The 18,299-nt window shown below is 41.8% G+C and overlaps 1 protein-coding gene across 4 annotated transcripts in view; it reads left to right on the top strand.

The window, feature by feature from the left end:
• Nucleotides 1–2,270: 2,270 nt before the first annotated feature.
• The window catches only part of Pcdh15 (protocadherin related 15), a 1,462,904-nt gene continuing 1,446,875 nt past the window's right edge, over nucleotides 2,271–18,299 (top strand). For all 4 annotated transcript variants that reach the window (XM_060369368.1, XM_060369370.1, XM_060369367.1 and 1 more), the window contains exon 1: nucleotides 2,271–2,406. The gene's annotated coding sequence lies outside the window, so the exon portion shown is untranslated. The remainder of the gene's footprint in view (nucleotides 2,407–18,299) is intronic.

Here is an 18,299-nt window from a genome sequence, read left to right as displayed (position 1 = left end):
ACTGATCAGAACTCACTTCTGATCCTTCTGCCTCTGCCTCCCTAGCGCTGGCATGACCTGCATGCACCAAACAAGCCCGACCTCTTTATGGGTGCCAGTATATGATTCTCAAAAATATTTAAGGCTGCTTTGCATCTTCACCAAATATATCCGGGTGGGGTGGGGGTTCTCCACCAAGAGCAAAAAATCAGTTTCCTAAATCCCCAGTGCTTCAACAGTGAGGCCCTTTCAGAGTCCAGCAGAACCCTCATGGTCAGGGCCAAAGTAGGGGGAAGCTGTTAGGTCTAGGGTCCTTGGGACGGTGTGGTTTAGAGAGGGAGGGAGGAGGGTAGGACCAGAAGAACCAGGAAAGAAGGGTCTCCGGAGGAAAGGGGGTGGGGGAGCTCAAGCTGCCACGGAGCCTGTTTTCCCGGGGATGGCCGCTAGAGGGAGACATGATGGCCAGCACAGGTGGAATAAAAAAGGAGCCCGCTGTCTGGAGGAATTTGTCATGATGTCGCTTTAAAAGGCTTCAAGGCAACGAAGGGAGTTCACTGAGGAGAAAATCCAGTAGCGCCTGGACCTCGCCCCTCCAGTTCCTCCTGCATTCTTCACCATCCTCAGCCTAATACCAGGAAGCCTGCAGCGACACAGGACAGGACACCAAGGATGGGGCTCTGATGATCTTCACTTTTCCCACAAGGGGATGGAAGAAAACGCGCCAGAAATGGGGATCTCTGCCTCCCCGATTATGTATTTAAACTCTGCCAGATCTGACTCTATATCTTTAAAAATATCACGCCATGGCGCTTGAAAACCTAAAACCAGTGCGAAACGGACTCGGTTATTTCTGACACACGCGCCACGGCGTTTTCTGATTCCTCACAGCCAAGTTGGGCATTTACTACAGAAACCCTGGAATACGTCACTTAACGCAAGCCGGGGTTTTATTTCTGCCTGTTTTGCTTTTGCTTGGCTTTGGAATACTACTCCCCCCCGCAAAAGCTCTTCAGTCATTGATAAGTGTTGAAAAGTGGGACGGGCGGTCACGGGTCTGGGTCTGGGGCGCTGGATGCGCGTGGGACGTTTGAACACGTGGACGTTTTTCTCTAACTGTCCCTGAGTTGGGAAGCAGGCCGTGGGGGAAGTTGGCGCGTTCTCCTCCTAGGAATTTCAAGACCGGACCGTCTAGATCATTTTATTTTTAAAGGAGAAAAGATGCCTCGGTGGGTTTGAGCTCCCCCAAATGAATCAGCGTTGACTGAAGAGCAAACCAGAAAAGTGTTCTCCAGGAACCTGGTGTGGAACGCCCGGACGACCGGGGCAGCGGCGTGGCGCTCAGAGCAAGCGGCCAGAGCCCCCTCCGCTCCGTTGGTCCTCCCCGCGGGACCCCGTGGGACCAGCTCCCGGTGCGCCACCCTCGCTCGCTCGCTCGCTCGCTCGCTCGCTCGCTCGCTCGCTCGCTCGCTCGCTCGCTCGCTCCCACCCCCACCCGGAGCCCTGCGCTCTCCGAGGCCCCGGGCAGCAGACAGCGGCGGCCGAGCGAGCGCTGCAACCGGTGGGGCGGGGAGACCTGGCGCTCGCCCCGCGGGGCCCGGCGGCGCCTGACGTCCTCCGGGGCCTCTGAACGTGCGGCTCCCTGCGCAGGAGAGACGCGACTTTGGAGCAGTCACTTTGCGGGGAAGGGAGAAAGCCGCTCCTCTCCGGCAGGCAGCGGCTCGGACGCCTTTACGCCTGCCTGGGTCCCATCGGCGGCGCCGGGTCCCAGCATCCTAGGCAGCCTGGGGCGCGTTGGGCGCTCGCGTCTGGCCGTGAACCTCCGGCGTCCCCGCTCCTTCCCCTGCACGCGTAGATCAAGGACCGCGAGGTGCGCCTGCGGGAGCCCGCGGTGCACGGATCTGTCTCCCGGGGCTCGGGTGCCGGTGCTTGCATTTTCTCGGAGCCTGGAGAGGCGCCTCGGTGAACCCGCACCTGCAACTTGTTTGGTTTCCTCTCCGGCAGCGGCATCAAAGTTTCTCTGCCTTCCCCCGGAATCCGCCGCCTTTTCACATCGATCCTCCCCGTGCGGACTCCCCGGGCCTGCGGGTGAGCGGTTGGCCGGGCGCGCGGGGGAGAGGCGCGGTACGAGTGGCGTGGTCTCGGCCAGCACCGGGAAGGGGCTGCGGCTGGGGACTTTCCCGGTGACCCTCTGCGGCGCTACGGAGCTGGGTGAGCGCGAGAAGAGCTACACGGTCCGGGAACGCGGGGGCCCGCGCCATGGATGTTAATCACCTTGCTGATTGCTTCTCGTTTGGGAACTAGTGGAGAGAGCGCAGCGCGGGGCAAGCGCGCTCTGCAGGACCAGGGCTCGGCAGCAGGAATCGGTGCAGCTCTGGCTGCAGAGGCACCGAAGGAGGACACCGCCTTGGTGCTCGCTGGAGCCTGAAGGTAGGCAGACGAGTGGGAATCCTGACTCTCAGGCCCAACTCAGAATCCAAAAGCATGTCTGATTGCCTGCAAACTGGTTCGCACACTCTTCTCCCTGCTCACCTCTCCTCTTGGGCACCTAGGACCCCTCCCCGTAGGGTTCGCGACCCCCACCTCCTACTCAAATGCCCAGTGCTAGCTCCTTTGGTGGCCCTGAACTGGGGTCCCGCAAGCTTCCCAGAGAAGTTGATGCCTTGAGATTTTGGTGATGTCTAACTTGATTTGCTGTAGTTTATTAAAGGATGTGTTTCCTGTGGGCAAGAATTATGGGAAATAAATGTCACTGTTCTGTGTAATTGCGACCACAGCTCAGCATCTCCTCCCTTCTCTCCCAAAAGTTTCCCGGGAGCAAGTTTTCTTGATGTCCAGATGGAGTCAATGGAGGCCGGAGGCTTCCTTTGCTGGCAGGCAGAAGGAAGAAGCAGCTTTTTAGAAGGGTAGGATAAAGGACATAGTGTGTTCATTCTTTCTCTCTTTCTCTCTCTCTCCTTCTCTCTCTCCTCTCTTTCTCTTCCTCTCTCCAGGGTGCAGAATGCAGGCATGATGATGATCTTTGCTGTTTCCAGACTTGCTCAAAGTTTTTTTTTTTTTTCTTTTATTTAAAACATCGGGCTCTTCAGATAAGCACCAATTTTGTAGTAATAACAGACTAGGTATCTGACTGCAGTTCAGACTGAAGTTCATACAGTGCATAACCAAGCTGGACTATTGAACAGTAGCTAAAAATATGAGTGGCCTCAAATCATCGGCATGACTGCTACTCTTCGGCAAAAGGGTATTTTTAACAGTGGGGGAAATTTAAAAGTCAACCTCCTCTCAAAAGCTACCCGGGTGGAGAGACTGTAGATGGGGAGTTAGCTTTAAGAAGGTGGCTCGTGGAAAACCAGGGCTTGGTGCTTCGGAACTACATATGGTAATCACTGAAATAAATGAATCACTTAGTATTCAAGGCTTGCAATGTTTGGCTCCACAGAGAGACTGCTGTTACATTTCATTTCCAATCTCATTTGTGGTAATAGAATAATGTTGGATGGGTTTATCCACTTCCTCACGTATGTGTTTGTCAATTCCAAGATGTCCCATCAGGCAGAGGCAGGAGGTCCAAGATCTGGCCTTTAAACCTTACTTTACCTCCTCCTCCTAAATACCCTTCCCTGATCTGCTCTCTTCTCCCCTCTCTCTCCTGCCCTCTCTCTTTCCTTCTCTACCCCCATTTGCTTTCACTTATTCCCATGTAGCTTTCGGTCAGCATCAGGGTCTGTGACTTTCTGCTCCTGTGTTCTTCCTCACAGGACATCTCGGAGTTAAGGGTTCCCTAAATAAGTTAACACATGGACAGTGCATTGTGTGGAATCATGGGGTTCTTTCACAGATACCGGGCAAAGGAGGCAGCCATCTGAGTCACAAGGGGGGAGGGGAATCAGGTATGTTTCCACAGAGGTGGGAAGAGTAGAATTCAGTGGAAGTCATGCCAACTTAGAAACACGAACTGTACTTAGGGTGAATTGTGAATTGGGCGACTGTAAAGAGAAAGGAATTGAATGAAGCACAATTTGGAAAAGGTGTGTATGTGTGTGTGTGTGTGTGTGTGTGTGTATACAAGTGTGCCTGTGCATGCGTACACATACATACACTTGTGCATGTGTCTGTGTGCAAAGCATGAGTTAACTTCGTCAGGAGTCAGCCTTATATGAGCACTCCCTGAGATACAACTCTGTACTCCAGTGGGCAGATCTGTAACTTGAAAGAACAAGCTCTCCTTCACAGTAAACAGTTTCCAAATAAGTGATTACTCAAGAATAAACTCCTCATGAGTAACAGCTATTTTTCTAAACGTTTATCCCGGAGGAGGCTAAGTGACAACTGGACACTAACAAGGAAGCTTAGAAATCTCTCATTCACCGTCTTTGGTTTAGCCCTTTTGCTGAGACCGATGTCCTAATTCAAGAGACATCCTGAGACCAGACTTGGTGTTGATGGATGTGCTTTCCATGAGGGAAGGTCAGTTGGTGTGTTCCCTGGACACGCTTGTCTTCTTGAGTGTACCTTGTCTTCTCTCACCCACAACATGGAGTCTCCTGCCTGTCCTGTGGGGAAGGAACTATTCTGCAGTGATAATCTGTCATTTTTAACAAGTTTTGGCTTATGACTTATTTTTTAAAATAGCAGTGTATTGAACAACATATTGATGATGACAACTCTATCAACGTATTAAGGAGTCTGACTAGATGATAATTTGATCAATGTATGGATTAGCATGATTAAAACTGGATAATAACTGGAAGTAATGATTGTGAGTTGCCTCTTATTGAGAGAGAATACATTTTTAAATACCATTAAAATCAATTACCTATCATCTTAATAGTGAAAAACAGTTCATGCAACTTCCATGACAATGTACAAACAGAAAATATATATTCAAAACACCAACAATCAGTTTTTGTCTAGGGCTGTCCCTTCCATTTGTAATAAAACTCCGGGAAGGCACCACAAAGTAGAGGATGCTTTAAGGATAACTGGAAACACTGCTATTTCTTTGATCGGTTCTGGAATTTTCAGGGTGGTCCTCAGACCTTCTACTGTCCATCTGAAGGAAACTGGTTACCTTGTACCCTGGTGTTCTATCTGGTAGTGTGAGCTGGGTGGTGTCAATGCTAGTTGGGTAACACTGCCTTCTTATCAAATACTCCTTTTGAGGAAGACACCTTTTTACAGTTGTAAGGCTTTGTAGAGTTCTACCACTGAAGATGTTACACAGTAACAAGACAGCAGCACATCTGGAAAGAGGAAGAGTGCTTGGGCATGTGTGTCCACTTGGGAGGCTTGGTTGGCTACTTTTTAATCTATGTGCCTCTTGTACTTACTTTTTTAAAGCAGCTTTTGTGCTCTAATGAAATTTGTGGGTTATAAATAAGCTTACTTCTGAATTTTGTGTTTGTGTTCTGTTGAACTTCACGAGAGACCTTTTAGATCTGTGGTAGGCAGTGCCCTGAGAAACTGTACTGAGCTGGAAATCCGTGAAGGACACCATGGGGGAGAACTAGCTTAATCCTAGCAGGCAGGCTGAGCTGAAAGGACGACTGTCTTTTCTTTACAGTAACCCCATCACAGGTATGATGAGTAATAAGAAGATTGAGTCCTACTACACAGCAGCCAGCACCCCTGCCTTAGCGAAGAGGCATAAGTAAAGAGGCCTTCCTGATCACAAGGTCCCCTCATGTATAGAAAGTGAAGGGGCTTGTGCTAGGGGTATCTTCCTCCCCTTCCCAGGGGGCGAGAGAAAATTGCCACATGGTGGCGCTATTGTGATGCCTACATTCTGAAAATATCCATGCAGAAACAACCTCAGCTGAAGATAGGACAGTGGCAACATTGGAGTTAGCATTTGCAACTCTAATAATGGCTTTTCTGATATACATATATATGTGTATATACATACACACACACATATATATATATATACTATATATGTATATATAGTATATATATATATATATATATACAAACTAATAGATATTTGGTAAGACATCTCATTGTCCATTATTGACAAGGATTTTTAACAGAGACTTCATCCCTAAAAATATGAAATCAGGACTCTTACCAGTTTAACCCATTCTCATTGACCTAATTAGAAGATGGGATTTCTCCTTTGATACTTATTAACATATATGCGAGCATGGGTATGATGTACATGATAGAGAGTAAATATCACACGCTTGAGGAGGTTAAAAGAAGATGTCATATCTCTCTGTAGTTACAGGTGGTTGTGATCCTTCCAGGGTGGGTGCTGGGACGTGAACTCAGGCCCTTTGTAGAAGCAGCATGCCTTTTCAACTGATGAGGCATTTCCTTGCCCTCAGAAAGAGGGTTTCTTAAGATGGCTTGGCATCTATCAGAAATACCCGTTTCTCAATCAATGATAACGTTGTATATGTTCTTCCCCCTCCCTCTTAGGTTCTTAAAATTAAAATGGTTCCTCTAGCACCCCTTCTGTGTTTACATTGAGTTTATACATGCTACCTCAAAAATATATGTATCTATTCAAACTAATAAGATAATGGATTCTTTACCAGGATTGCTTTGCATTTTAAAGAGAAAGACATAAACCTTGTTGTGTATCTGTTGTGAGGTAGTCAGATGCTTAACTAAGAACAATTACCAGTGCACCACAACCAACAAGTCACGTGCATGTGAGGTCAACTGCTGAGACTTTTGGATGTCTATGTCTATGAATGTCTATGCCCAGACACCCCTTCCCTAGAGGGCCTGAGCTCATCCAAAGACTTCAGGTTAAAATAGGAAACAAGGACACCTCTGAAAAACCCAGATCTGCGCCAGAGGAGCAGAACATTACCAATGACAATATCCACAGAACAAAAGACAGTAGACCATGGTTGTGCGTTGCATGCCAACCTCGATTTTTATTTTATTACAGACCGTTCACATTTCCCATGGGGCCAGGATAGAAAACGTCATTGTAGCAAGGCTTGAGCCCACTGTGCAGCAGGATCAGGGTGTCTGGATTCACTCTGTGTTTTCTTCGACAGTTTGGGAATGACATTTGCCTTATATTTTCTTAAGCTTCATTTGCCAATTGGAAAAAAAATGTATTATGTATTGCTAACTAAAAACTTAATTCCAGGTGAAAACTGACTTTTTTTTTATTACAACCTGTAGCTATAAAACTTAAAACTGAAATATATTTCTCTTCAAATAAATACTTCTACTTGGCTATCTCTTAGCCAAATGCCTGTAATTGGTCAATCACATAAATAAAATGAGGTCTTACTTTTCATATTTTATATTTAATATGTTTTAAATGTGAATAGAATTCCATCACTTATACACTCTGGCAGTGGTGACCTCTGGTGTATATTAAGGGATCACAAACACATCATGAACATCACATTTGCAAAATTTGAGGTTATATTTGATAAAAAGAACAGTATGATGGATCTGTGTGACCCATGAGGATATGTGCATATATGGATTCTTATATATAATACAAATTATAATACTAAAAATACAGAGGTGGCCAGAGAGATGATAACCCCTACCCACCTTCCAGGAGAGAAGACACTGCTGAGTTAGGAGCTCTGACTTAAAAAAAGAAACCAGCTTCTTGAGGCAAATTTGTAATTCAGTAATACCTAAAAAGTTTCACAATGACAACTATGTTAGTGATCTTTACATTTAAATTGTATTTAAAGCAAATATTAAATGTGGCAACTGTGTCTAATTCATCTGGAAATGTGTGATTTTTTTGCATAATGAAGAGTCTGAGACATGTCTTAGAATATTTTCATTTAAAAGCAAGTATCGCTTTGTAAGGATTTGTTTTATTTTCAGTTTGGGGATTGTATGTGTGTCTGGGCATATGGGACTGTGAGTGCAATGCTTGAAGAGGCCAGAAGAGGGCACTGGTTCCCCTGGAGCTGGTGTCACAGGCAGTTTGTTGTGAACTGAGCTAAGTGGGTATTAAATCCATCCAGGAAACTGAACTCAAGTCCTCTGCTAGGATAGTGAACTATCGTAACTGTTGAGCTGTCTTTCTGGCTCTGACATATAAAACTGTCATATTTATAAAACTACTAAGACCTAGACCTCAAAGATATGTATGTATTTGTATGCACATATACATGTATGTATATATACATATACACACAAACATACATGTAGACATGCATGTATGTATCTATCTATGTATGCATGCATGTATGTATGTATCACCACCCTGAAGTATTTTTACCCCCCCAGCGTCAATATAAGAATCACAAATCCAGGAAGATTTATAATTTTTTTTCCAAAATTTCTTTGTCAGGAAGAGTCTCACATCAAGAAGTCAGACACTGTCTCCGACTCCCATGAGAGTCAAGACTCACCATGGACTTTGAATAAACAGCATCATTTATAATTTCAAGAGTCAGGAAAATGCCTTTGCCAAAGTCAGGTCTATCAGTATATGATGGCATTTTTTTCCAGGAAGAATGTTCAATTCTGAAAATGTTTTCATGTGCATTATGTTTTCTTTTCTTTTCTTTTTTATGTTTTCCCTTGTAAGCTTAGGCTTTCAGTTCTTGGAAGTCAATCTTATGAGCATCCGGTGTCACGTGTTTCTTCATTAAAGGCAGAAATCCTTGCTTTTACCATTTACATCACAGAGTGAGTTCGCGAGCTCACCCTGTCTCGGTGCCCCATTGTAGGGCATTACCGCTTTTGAAGAGGGGGTGGTGACATGCAGTGTGGACGGAGTGCCAGCAGCGCCCTGCTTTCGTGGTCTGCATATGGTAGCACTCATTTTTTTTTTAACTTGAAGGCACACACCGCTGAACTCCTTCATGCCCCGTAAATTTGAAAGCTCTTTCCAGTTTGTCACCGCATTAGTTAGGCATGTTCGCTTTGTGTGCATTCATTAGACTGGGCTGCCACAGGGCTCTTCATGTCATAGCCGTTAACAGATATGAGTTCGGGGTACAGGGCCAGTAGCTGGGCTAACTGACTCCAAGGTTTTCCTGAGATTTCTCTCATAGTCCTGCTTTCTTCACTGCCTGTATTTCACAAATGTGCTAAGCCTTCTGGGAAAGAATTCAAGTAGCAAGCATACGGTAATATTTAGCAGAGAGTATAACTCTGAATGATTTGAACAACTGTTTTGAATAGAGATCAGGAGAAAAATATGAAACAAATGTGAGTTGTTGACAGTTGGATGTATATACAGAGGGATTCATATACATATGTGAACATCAATGCATATTTAAGTAAAAATACAGATGACATTGCTCATTTATTTCTGCAGTTAGGACCATTTCAGGAATGTTCCAGCTTCAACAGATTCACACACAAAACACTCTAACAAACATACCTGCCTCAGACCCAAGGAGAAGGAAATGGGGGGAAAAATGCTGGCTGAATTTTCCAATTAAAATGGAAAGAAACCCATTAGTGAGGGCATTTTTAGGGTGTTCACTGTTTCTGTGGCCTTGAATAGCTACAATAAGTACAACAAATGCTGAAACGAATAAAATAATCTTGGCCTTCTTTGGGAAATGTATTTGCTTTACTTCATTATGCTTGTTGAACATTATCTGAAATGAAACCTCGGCTATTAGAAATGATTGTATTTCTTGTCATGAGGACTGCATTCTATTCTGATCTCATTAGAATTGTATTTACAAGAGTCACATGCCTTCTTTCATTTGTTTTTCAGAACAAAACAATGTCCTTCAGGCTTCTTTATTGTTCCATGGCATCGATAAAAAGTTAGACTAAAATTAACTTAAAAGTTCTAAGTAGAAAATAAACTCCTGGAATCGGGATGAGTTCCACAAGCTGTTTAGGGAAGAGCAATGTTTCTCGGAGGTCAAGACTTCCACCCAGTTCTGCCCAAATGTCTTGCCCACGGCCCTGAGGAGCTGAAAGGTGTAATCTAATAAGGGCGTTCCCAATTTAAATGAGCATCGTCGCACAGTTGTTTAGGGAGAAAAGAATTAAGCGAATGTAGTGGGGAGTCAGGGGATTTCACTTGTAAACAATATAGAATCAATACAATTCTCTGGATACACGTGTGCTGTGTGCTGATTGTGGGGGTGGGGTACAAAGGCTGGTTGTGGGGGGTACCTTCCAGACAGAAAGTCAGTCTGCAGCTGGGCTGGGCACTTAGTCCCTTTTACGAGTATCTTATGACAGAAACTGTTCATGTTTCTTGGTTTATTGAACTGGCACTGTGTGTGTGCTTGCACGAGCTCATGTGTGCTTGTGTTTTCAACAGTAAAAACATGAGCCCATTCCTGGGCCTTCGTGGACATAATGCCTGTCCCTTCCACCTTTCATTGTTTGTGGTTATTGTGAGGAAGAGTATAGCTTCTTTAAAGAGAAGTGGTATTAACCTGAGTGTGCTGTGGTGCGAGTCTCCGCGGGGGATCTTGCTAGACTCTTTTGCTTTAGAACTCACACACAAAAAAATTCTATTCGTTCTACTCTATGCTCGTTGTGTAATGCCGAACAGGGTCAGGAAAACATTGACTACCAGGATACTGAGCAAAAACCAAAGGGAGATGTGTCCCAGGTGGGGGTCTTTGTGACAGATATCCCATTCAGTCCTGTTTGCAAACTAATAATTTCTTTCCCAGCCTAGCTTGAACACCAAGGCATTGGCCACAGTCCTTTAGAAAAAGTAGGCACATATTTGCCTGTGAGAAGGTTTATCGTGGGCATTGCAGAGTTCAGGATTTCTGATGATTTGTAGACTGTAAACTAAATACCTGGGAAAGCCAGCTGCACAACCCAGTCCCAGGCCAAGGCAAGACTCAACTGAAGGTTCCAAGAGCACCAGAAAGGAACTGGATACAAACTGTAATGTAAAGGAAAAATGTATCTGATTTCTTGGGAAAGTTCCTGGTTGCTCTCAGAATGTCCCATTGAGAACTCCCTCCTTCTAAAATTAGAGGCTGCTTCTAACTGGCTGAACCAGAACTCTGTTTTCTGTTACCATCATCCCACATCTGGTTCTATCTGCCAATGTTTACCAGTCGAGCAAGACTGAGACCTCTTAGAAGGAGGCACAGTCTTTGTCTGCTCTGTCTCCATTTTAATTTAGCATATTTAAGCAATTTATATGCCACCCTTTAGAATGCTGAAGCTCACGTGAAAAATGAACTACCGTACTCATGCAGGGACCAAATATCATTATTCTGCCAATATTCTCTGTTCTCACCTACGTTTTCTGACACAACAAAGCACAGCACTAGAGAAATGTCTGTTTCTTAATTCACCTCAGTTTGGAAAAGTCACCAGAAGCTGAGTGCCACAAAGCATGGGCCATCTTCTTCTAAGATTTTTAAAGGCAGTACCTTTGCTGGCCCCCAACCCCAGCTGAACTGTAGGCAGGATTCTGCTATAACCAATCCTACAATTAAAAAAATACTCTTGTGCATTTCAGCAGCCTACAGTTCTTTTTGTATGTTTCTCTTTAAATAAAATAAGTGTTTTGTTATTAATATATATATATATATACTAGAAATATTTGTGGCAATTTTTATTACTCAGTGATTTAATTAATATTAAATCAGATTCAATTTGCAACCAACTGAATTAGACTAACTAATGTGTTTTATTTGTAATGTGCATGATTCTCTTGAAAGTTGATACTTCTCAGGGTGGAGATGCCATTCTGTTGGTAGAATACATGCTCAGTCCGTGGTTTGATCCTTAAGACCACATGGAACTTGGCATGGTTGTACATGCTTATAATCCCAGAATTCCAGAGGTAGGCAGGCACATGAGGAACTGAAGTTATCCTGGGCTTCAGACAGTCCACAACCACCCTTAGCTAAGGAAATTTTATTGAAATATAACAAATATGGTATTTCTTTCAACACAGGTAAATAGATTATCTTTGTTGTAAAATTTAAGTTTATTGCTTTTTTTTTAATGTAGGAAGTTCAGAAGGAGCAAAAAAAGTTTCTGTGTGGCATTGACAAGCTATGGCAGAATGACTGATGGCTATCCAGTTGTGACTGTCACCAATGACCCAATGACATCTTGATGTGTTGAACCTAATATGTTTTCAGCTTTATAGGACTGCTAAAATGCTTCCAAAACAGTCTTTAGATACATTTTCACATCCTTTTGTTACCTTCTCAGAAAAGTTTCTTGTTGGTAGGGATTTTTGCATCACCTACTTGCCCTTACAAAGACATATTTTTTCTCACATTGTATCTTATAAAGATGAGCTTCATTTTTAAAATAGGACATGTTTTTATTGTAATGTCTCAGTTTCTCAATATAAATTTATTTTTATATTTTTATTCATATTTCTCATGATCTGGTTTCTTCACTTCAACCTTTAATAGAACAAAATGTGCTTTTATATTTTAAATGCTTATGTCAAGTCTACCAACATTTTCTGTTCTAGTTCTTGCTTTTAAATATTTGCTTAGAAGTACCCCCACTGTCCAGTCATTTGCATTTTTATACCATTTTTTTACAGCTTTGTTTTGCCTTTGATTATAGCTGAGCTGGTTATACTGAAATATTGGAAAATATCTGATGTCAGTAAACCCCTCAAATAACTAATGACATACTGGTCAATTGTTGAATTACTTAATATCTAATGTTAAAATTCCAGTTCTGAATTAATATTAAGGTTTTCTGTTAAACGAAAAGTCATTTCATGGCACTTTGAAAAGTATAATTTGCCATGATTTCTGTAGGAGAGTGTGCATAGTTTAATCATGTGAGATTACAGCAAATACTGTTGTATTCCTACCTTAATGACCTGAGATTTACAGTAACATATGAGATGATTTTGTATTTCTTGTTAAGTCCACTTTAAGGAAAATCAGTATAGTGATCCCAAGATGGTTTTTAGAAATAAAGTCAAAAGCTTTGGTTTGTCACCTATGCATTAAGGATGAGTGTGCAAAAACTATAGACATTTTTCAAACTTTTAACATCAAGATGAGAATATTATTATTTCAAGGTTATTCAAATTTGGATTTTTGTAATGTCGTAGTAAAAACTGTATTGAGTTTTTATGAGGAAATTTCTTTGCAGGAAAGAACATTTTGAGTTATTTTACTATAGGTCACTTTTGTAGTAGAAGTGCTGTGAAGATGTCCTTTTAGTACTGATGCATTTAAAATAGCAGAAGGAATTCCTTCACGGTCCAGTGTCTCGGTGCTACATAGCACCCCTACCAGCCCAACAAACCTTTCTATGTTTCTGTATGATGTAGAAATAGCAGCTCTAAAATTAACGAATGTGTCTGAATCCTTTACAATCCCCAAAATGAATGGATCAAAATGTTTCTCAGTTTCTGTTTTAAAGAGGAATGTAGTGGCCTGGAGAGATGGCTCAGTGGTTAAGAGCACTGCGCACTCTTCCAGGGGTCCTGAGTCCAATACCTAGCAACTACATGGTGGTTCATACCATCTAAATGGAATCTGATTCTCTCTTCTGGTGTGCATGAAAACAGAGCACTAATGTCCATAGATAAGGTAAAAAAATAAGGCAGTGCACACGCCTGTGATCCCAGCACTCAGGGAGGCAGAGGCAGGAAGAACTCTGTAAATTCGAGGCCAGTCTGGTCTACAAAGTGGGTCCAGGACAGCCAAGGCTACACAGAGAAATCCTTTCTTAAAAAGAAAAAGAAAAAGAAAAAAAGAGTAAAGAGGGATGTAGGAAAATGAATGAGAATCATTATGTTAGGTAATTTCATCACAAAGAGGGGACAATCTATACTTCCTGACTACTGAATGATACATTGTTGACTGAGACTCATAGCCAAACTTTTGGCAGAGTGCAGGGAATTTTATGAAAGAAGGGGGAGATTGAAAGACCTGGAAGGGTCTGGAGCTTCACAAGGAGAACAACAGAACCAAGAAATCTGGGTCTACGAATCTTTTTTGAGACTGATACTCTAACCAAGGACCATTCATGGAGATAACCTAGAACCCCTGTGCAGAGGTAGCCCATGGCAGCTCAGTCTCCAAATGGACTCCCTAGTAAGGGGAACAGCAGCAGTCTCTGACATGAACTCAGTGGCTGGCTCTTTGAACACCTACCCCTGAAGAGGGAGCAGCCTTACCAGGACACAGAGGAAGACTATGAAAGACATTCCTGATGAGACCCCTATCAGTGGACTGGAGAAGGGGCATGGGAGGAGAAGAAGAAGAGAGTGAAGGTGGGATTGGGAAGGCACGAGGGTGGGCCTACAGCTGGGATATAAAGTGAATAAATTGTAAAATATAAAAAAAAAAACTAAAAAGATTTAAAATGCAACAAAAAGACTTAAACAACTTTATAAAATTTTGCCTTCCTTCTTATTGGAAGAGGGCACATAGAATGTTTTGTTGGATGCCATTCCTTCCGAGGAAATACTGAAGATGTGGTCATTGGAGCTGCTGTTGACATTCATCCTGTGGAAATGAGTATCCTCTGTTTTGCTGAACTGCCTAGATAAGACTTTGCAGGTGTAGGTGGGAAAGAATAATGCTAGGGATTTATGAGTGGGGATTTTAGAGACCTATTCAAGATGCTTGATTTGTAGGGCTTCTGTAGGTTGGGAAGTGAGAGAGCTGAGGGTCTTTGTCTCCAACATCACAAATATGACTCCTGAACATTATTACTCGCTTTTCTAAATCACTTATGTAGAAACAGAGAGGGGTATTACTGCTTTGCTTTAAAACAATACATTTATTTATTTATTTATTTATTTATTTATTTATTTATTTAGTGTGTGTGTGTGTCTGTGTCTGTGTCTGTGTCTGTGTGTGTACAGGTACATACACTCACACATAGGACAACTCTTCCCATAACTGGGTTCTGGAGCTCTTCAGGTTTGTTGGCAAATGACTTCACATCAACTTTGCAGTCCTATTGGTGAGTTTCAGTACAGAACAGACTTGCTTGAAAGTTGACTATCCCAGAGTAAGCAATCAATCTTCATATTGTAGGATGAGGCATACAGTCTAAAGGATGCAAACAACATGCTTTTCAATTTTGCTTCTGTTGTTTCCATGGACTTTGTGTCTAAAATGTGTTTTTTGTCTTTAGGAGCCATTTATTCTGCAACTCAATTCAAAGTATTCCTTATATAGAGTCAGATATAAATAGTACTAAATACTGATTCCAATACCAACGTTGTTTGAGTCTATAAATACACGTTTTAGTATTCAAGAGTACCTTCCTTTCTTAACATGCATGAAGTGCCTAGGCATAAGACTACTACTTTTCACTAAAATTCCATACTGAGTGTAAGTTTGTTGGGAAGCAATCTAGCGTTCCATTTAGATGTTGCAATGACAAGTTTCTCTGAGCTGTTTAATATGCATGTTGTTTTCACCCATAAACATTTGTAAATTTAGGACATTTGGCGGCATACAAGTTTCACTTTGGGCCGTAAAGTGACCCTCTCTTCAGAGACCATCTTCAACTTAAATGTCTCATCACACCACTCAAGATGCGGCAACTGATTCTAAACGTACACTATAAGTCCTTAAATGAATACAACCACGAGAGAAATTTTAACCCTTCATTTAAAAGGCACTGGGATTGAACTAGATTGCAGTACTTAATAATCAAAGTGTTAATAGTTAAATGATTGTTACTTACATCTACCACTTCCTGAAGAGTCATAATATCTTTCAGTTTTATCCCAATCCCTAAACAAAATCCATTGGAAATTATTGAAGAAAACCTGCTGGTCAAAGCCATGAAAAGACATTTTAATTCCTGAATGATTATATAGACTTGAGGGTCTTCCCTGCATCACAAAGAAAGCTAGTTCAGTTATGAAACTTCCTTCACATATAAATTAATGCTGGTTGAGACGCTGGTTTTGTTAAACATTGAACTGCCTTTTTGCTTCTTGGGACTTCCTGATAGTCATCTCCCTGCCAGGTTTAGAGTTACAACATTCCTTCATGTATAGTCAGCCATAATACTTTCAGAAAGAATGTTCAAAATTAGGAATGCCTCTTTTGTTGGTGCCTGTAGAGCTTGCTGTATCAAATGTGTGCTGGTATCAAATGCACAGCCTTTGAAGCACACACTCATTTCTGATTGTTATTTAATGGTATTTTTGGTTCCTTTGCTCTTCAGTGTCAGTTAAATCATTTATGAAACCATATAAGACTATTCTACTCTCCTAATTAACATTTTATATGTCCAATGTTTATTTTCTCAATCTTAACTTATAGAACAATACTTGGCTTCGGATCACATCTACACAGGAAACAGCAGGGAGAGCAATAATTATGTAAAATGTAGGGTGTTAATCTATTTCTTAAGCTATTATTTCACATGTGTGCTCGGCCATAAGCATGCTGCAAAAGAATGGGGACACAGTGCTTCTGTTGTGTTTTTAGAATTTTGTCACACATTAACCTGCACACACCATAATGAGCAGTGCAGAACTAACTTAAATATCACAATAAACTACATCACAGAAGTGCCCATTATTATATCCTTATTATCAAGAAGATAGAGGTGAGTCATTTTTCCTCTAAGTTATAGGGAGACCCAGGGTGTCTGTCATATCCATATTCCTTGGACTTGGCTCAGTTGATGTAACATGGAAAACTTTAAATCTGGGGACCTTTAAGTCACATAGATCTTCTGAGTATAAAATTAGCTTCACAAAGAAATGGACCCATCCATGCTAGAAGGTTGGCTGCCTTGATGTTGCACAGACAGAGCTAGCTACTGTGAGTTTGTGAGTGCAGTGGCCTTTTTTGTGTCCAGAAGACAATGATTCACCCCGCTCCTGATTCACTTTCTGTCATGGAAGGAGACACAATCTGAGAGTGGTTTGGCATGAGTTGGAAGGAAGAGGGGGGAGGCGATATGATTGAAACAAATTTTATTTTCTGTGGAATTTCAAGAAAGAACGCAATGCGAAACGAACAGAATTGCAGTTACTAAATATATGGGCATTTGTGAAATAAAGATCACTTATGAATGACTGAGAGTTTAGTTCAGTGGTGCATGGCATCCTTGGCATACATGATGCTTTAGAGTTAAAACACAGCTCCCAAATAAGAGGAAACGGAAAGGAAAACAGTCTATAGTAACGAATCTGTTTCTTTTTTTCTCCTGCTATATGATTTTGATTGATGTTTGGCTGATGTTCCAATGAATTTGGAAAGTACACCAGTGTGAAAAATTATATATGTAGAGTTTTCATGTTTAACAAATTTCAGTAAAATTTAATGACTCAAAATCAATAACCCATGGATGATATATATGACAGTTCTCTTGCCAGGACCGAGATAGTGAGATAGCTGGTTCTCACCAGTTCTGGAAATCCACACTTCTCAGTTAAGTTCTTCCAAAGACATTCATTGTTACATTTGCAATGTAGTGAGGTCCCATGTATCCCTAAGAAGTGTCCCAAGTCCACAAAACCATCTAATGCAAAAAAAAAAAATCTAATGCTTCACTAGGTCAATTTTGAGTATTAAACATTTTGAGAGATGTCAGCCATAGTTAGAATTGTGTTTTGAGAGAGAATGGTATATGCAGACTCATTTAGAATTTGCCTAAACTTTGAATACGAAAGTGTGTATAGTTGTCATTTTTTTTCAGTTGTAACACTGAAAATGTCAAATATGCTTGTTAATATGAGTAGCTTTTATCATCACATCACAGCAAGGATCCTTCCCTTTAGTGACCAAACTCTCCACTGCAATTAGTCAACTCCAGCAGCTTCAATCAGCAGATATATCACAGGGATATTTTACTTCATAAATCTTTGCTTTCTGTTTCCATTTTGGAGTTTAACTTAAATAAAATTAGTTAGTGTTTTAATAATAATCCACCAAACATTTCCCAATCACAGCACAATTCATTCCTTCACCTACATAAAAAATATTCACGAGCAGATCTGTGGGTTTACTCTGCCTATCAAGAATTGGTGTTTTCCTAAATTATATGTCTAATATCCACTTATGAGTAAGCATATAACCTGTGTGTCTTTCTGCTAGAATACCTTACTCAGGATGATCTTTGCCAGTTCCCACCATTTGCCTGCAAACTTCATGATTTCCTTGATCTTTATTGCCGAGTAATATTCCATTGTGTAGATGTACCACAATTTCTGTATCCAATCCTCAACTGGGGGGCATCTTGGTTGTTTCCAGCTTCTGGCTATTACAAATAAAGCTGCTACAAACATGGTTGAGCAAATGTCCTTGTTGTATACTTGACCATCTTTTCTATACATCTAATGAAACTAATCAAGAAGGAGGACTCTGGCTAAGATACTCAATCCCCATTAAGAAAGGCAAAGAGGTTCTTAAATTATTTTTTCCCTTTTTTTTAAATTTTTCATCAATTACACTTTATTCATTCTG

This window comes from Meriones unguiculatus, chromosome 16 (genome assembly GCF_030254825.1).
Source record: "Meriones unguiculatus strain TT.TT164.6M chromosome 16, Bangor_MerUng_6.1, whole genome shotgun sequence".
In the NCBI taxonomy this organism is placed as follows: Eukaryota; Metazoa; Chordata; class Mammalia; order Rodentia; family Muridae; genus Meriones; species Meriones unguiculatus.
Note: the sequence above shows the minus strand (reverse complement) of the source record. Positions and strands in the feature narration are given on the sequence as shown.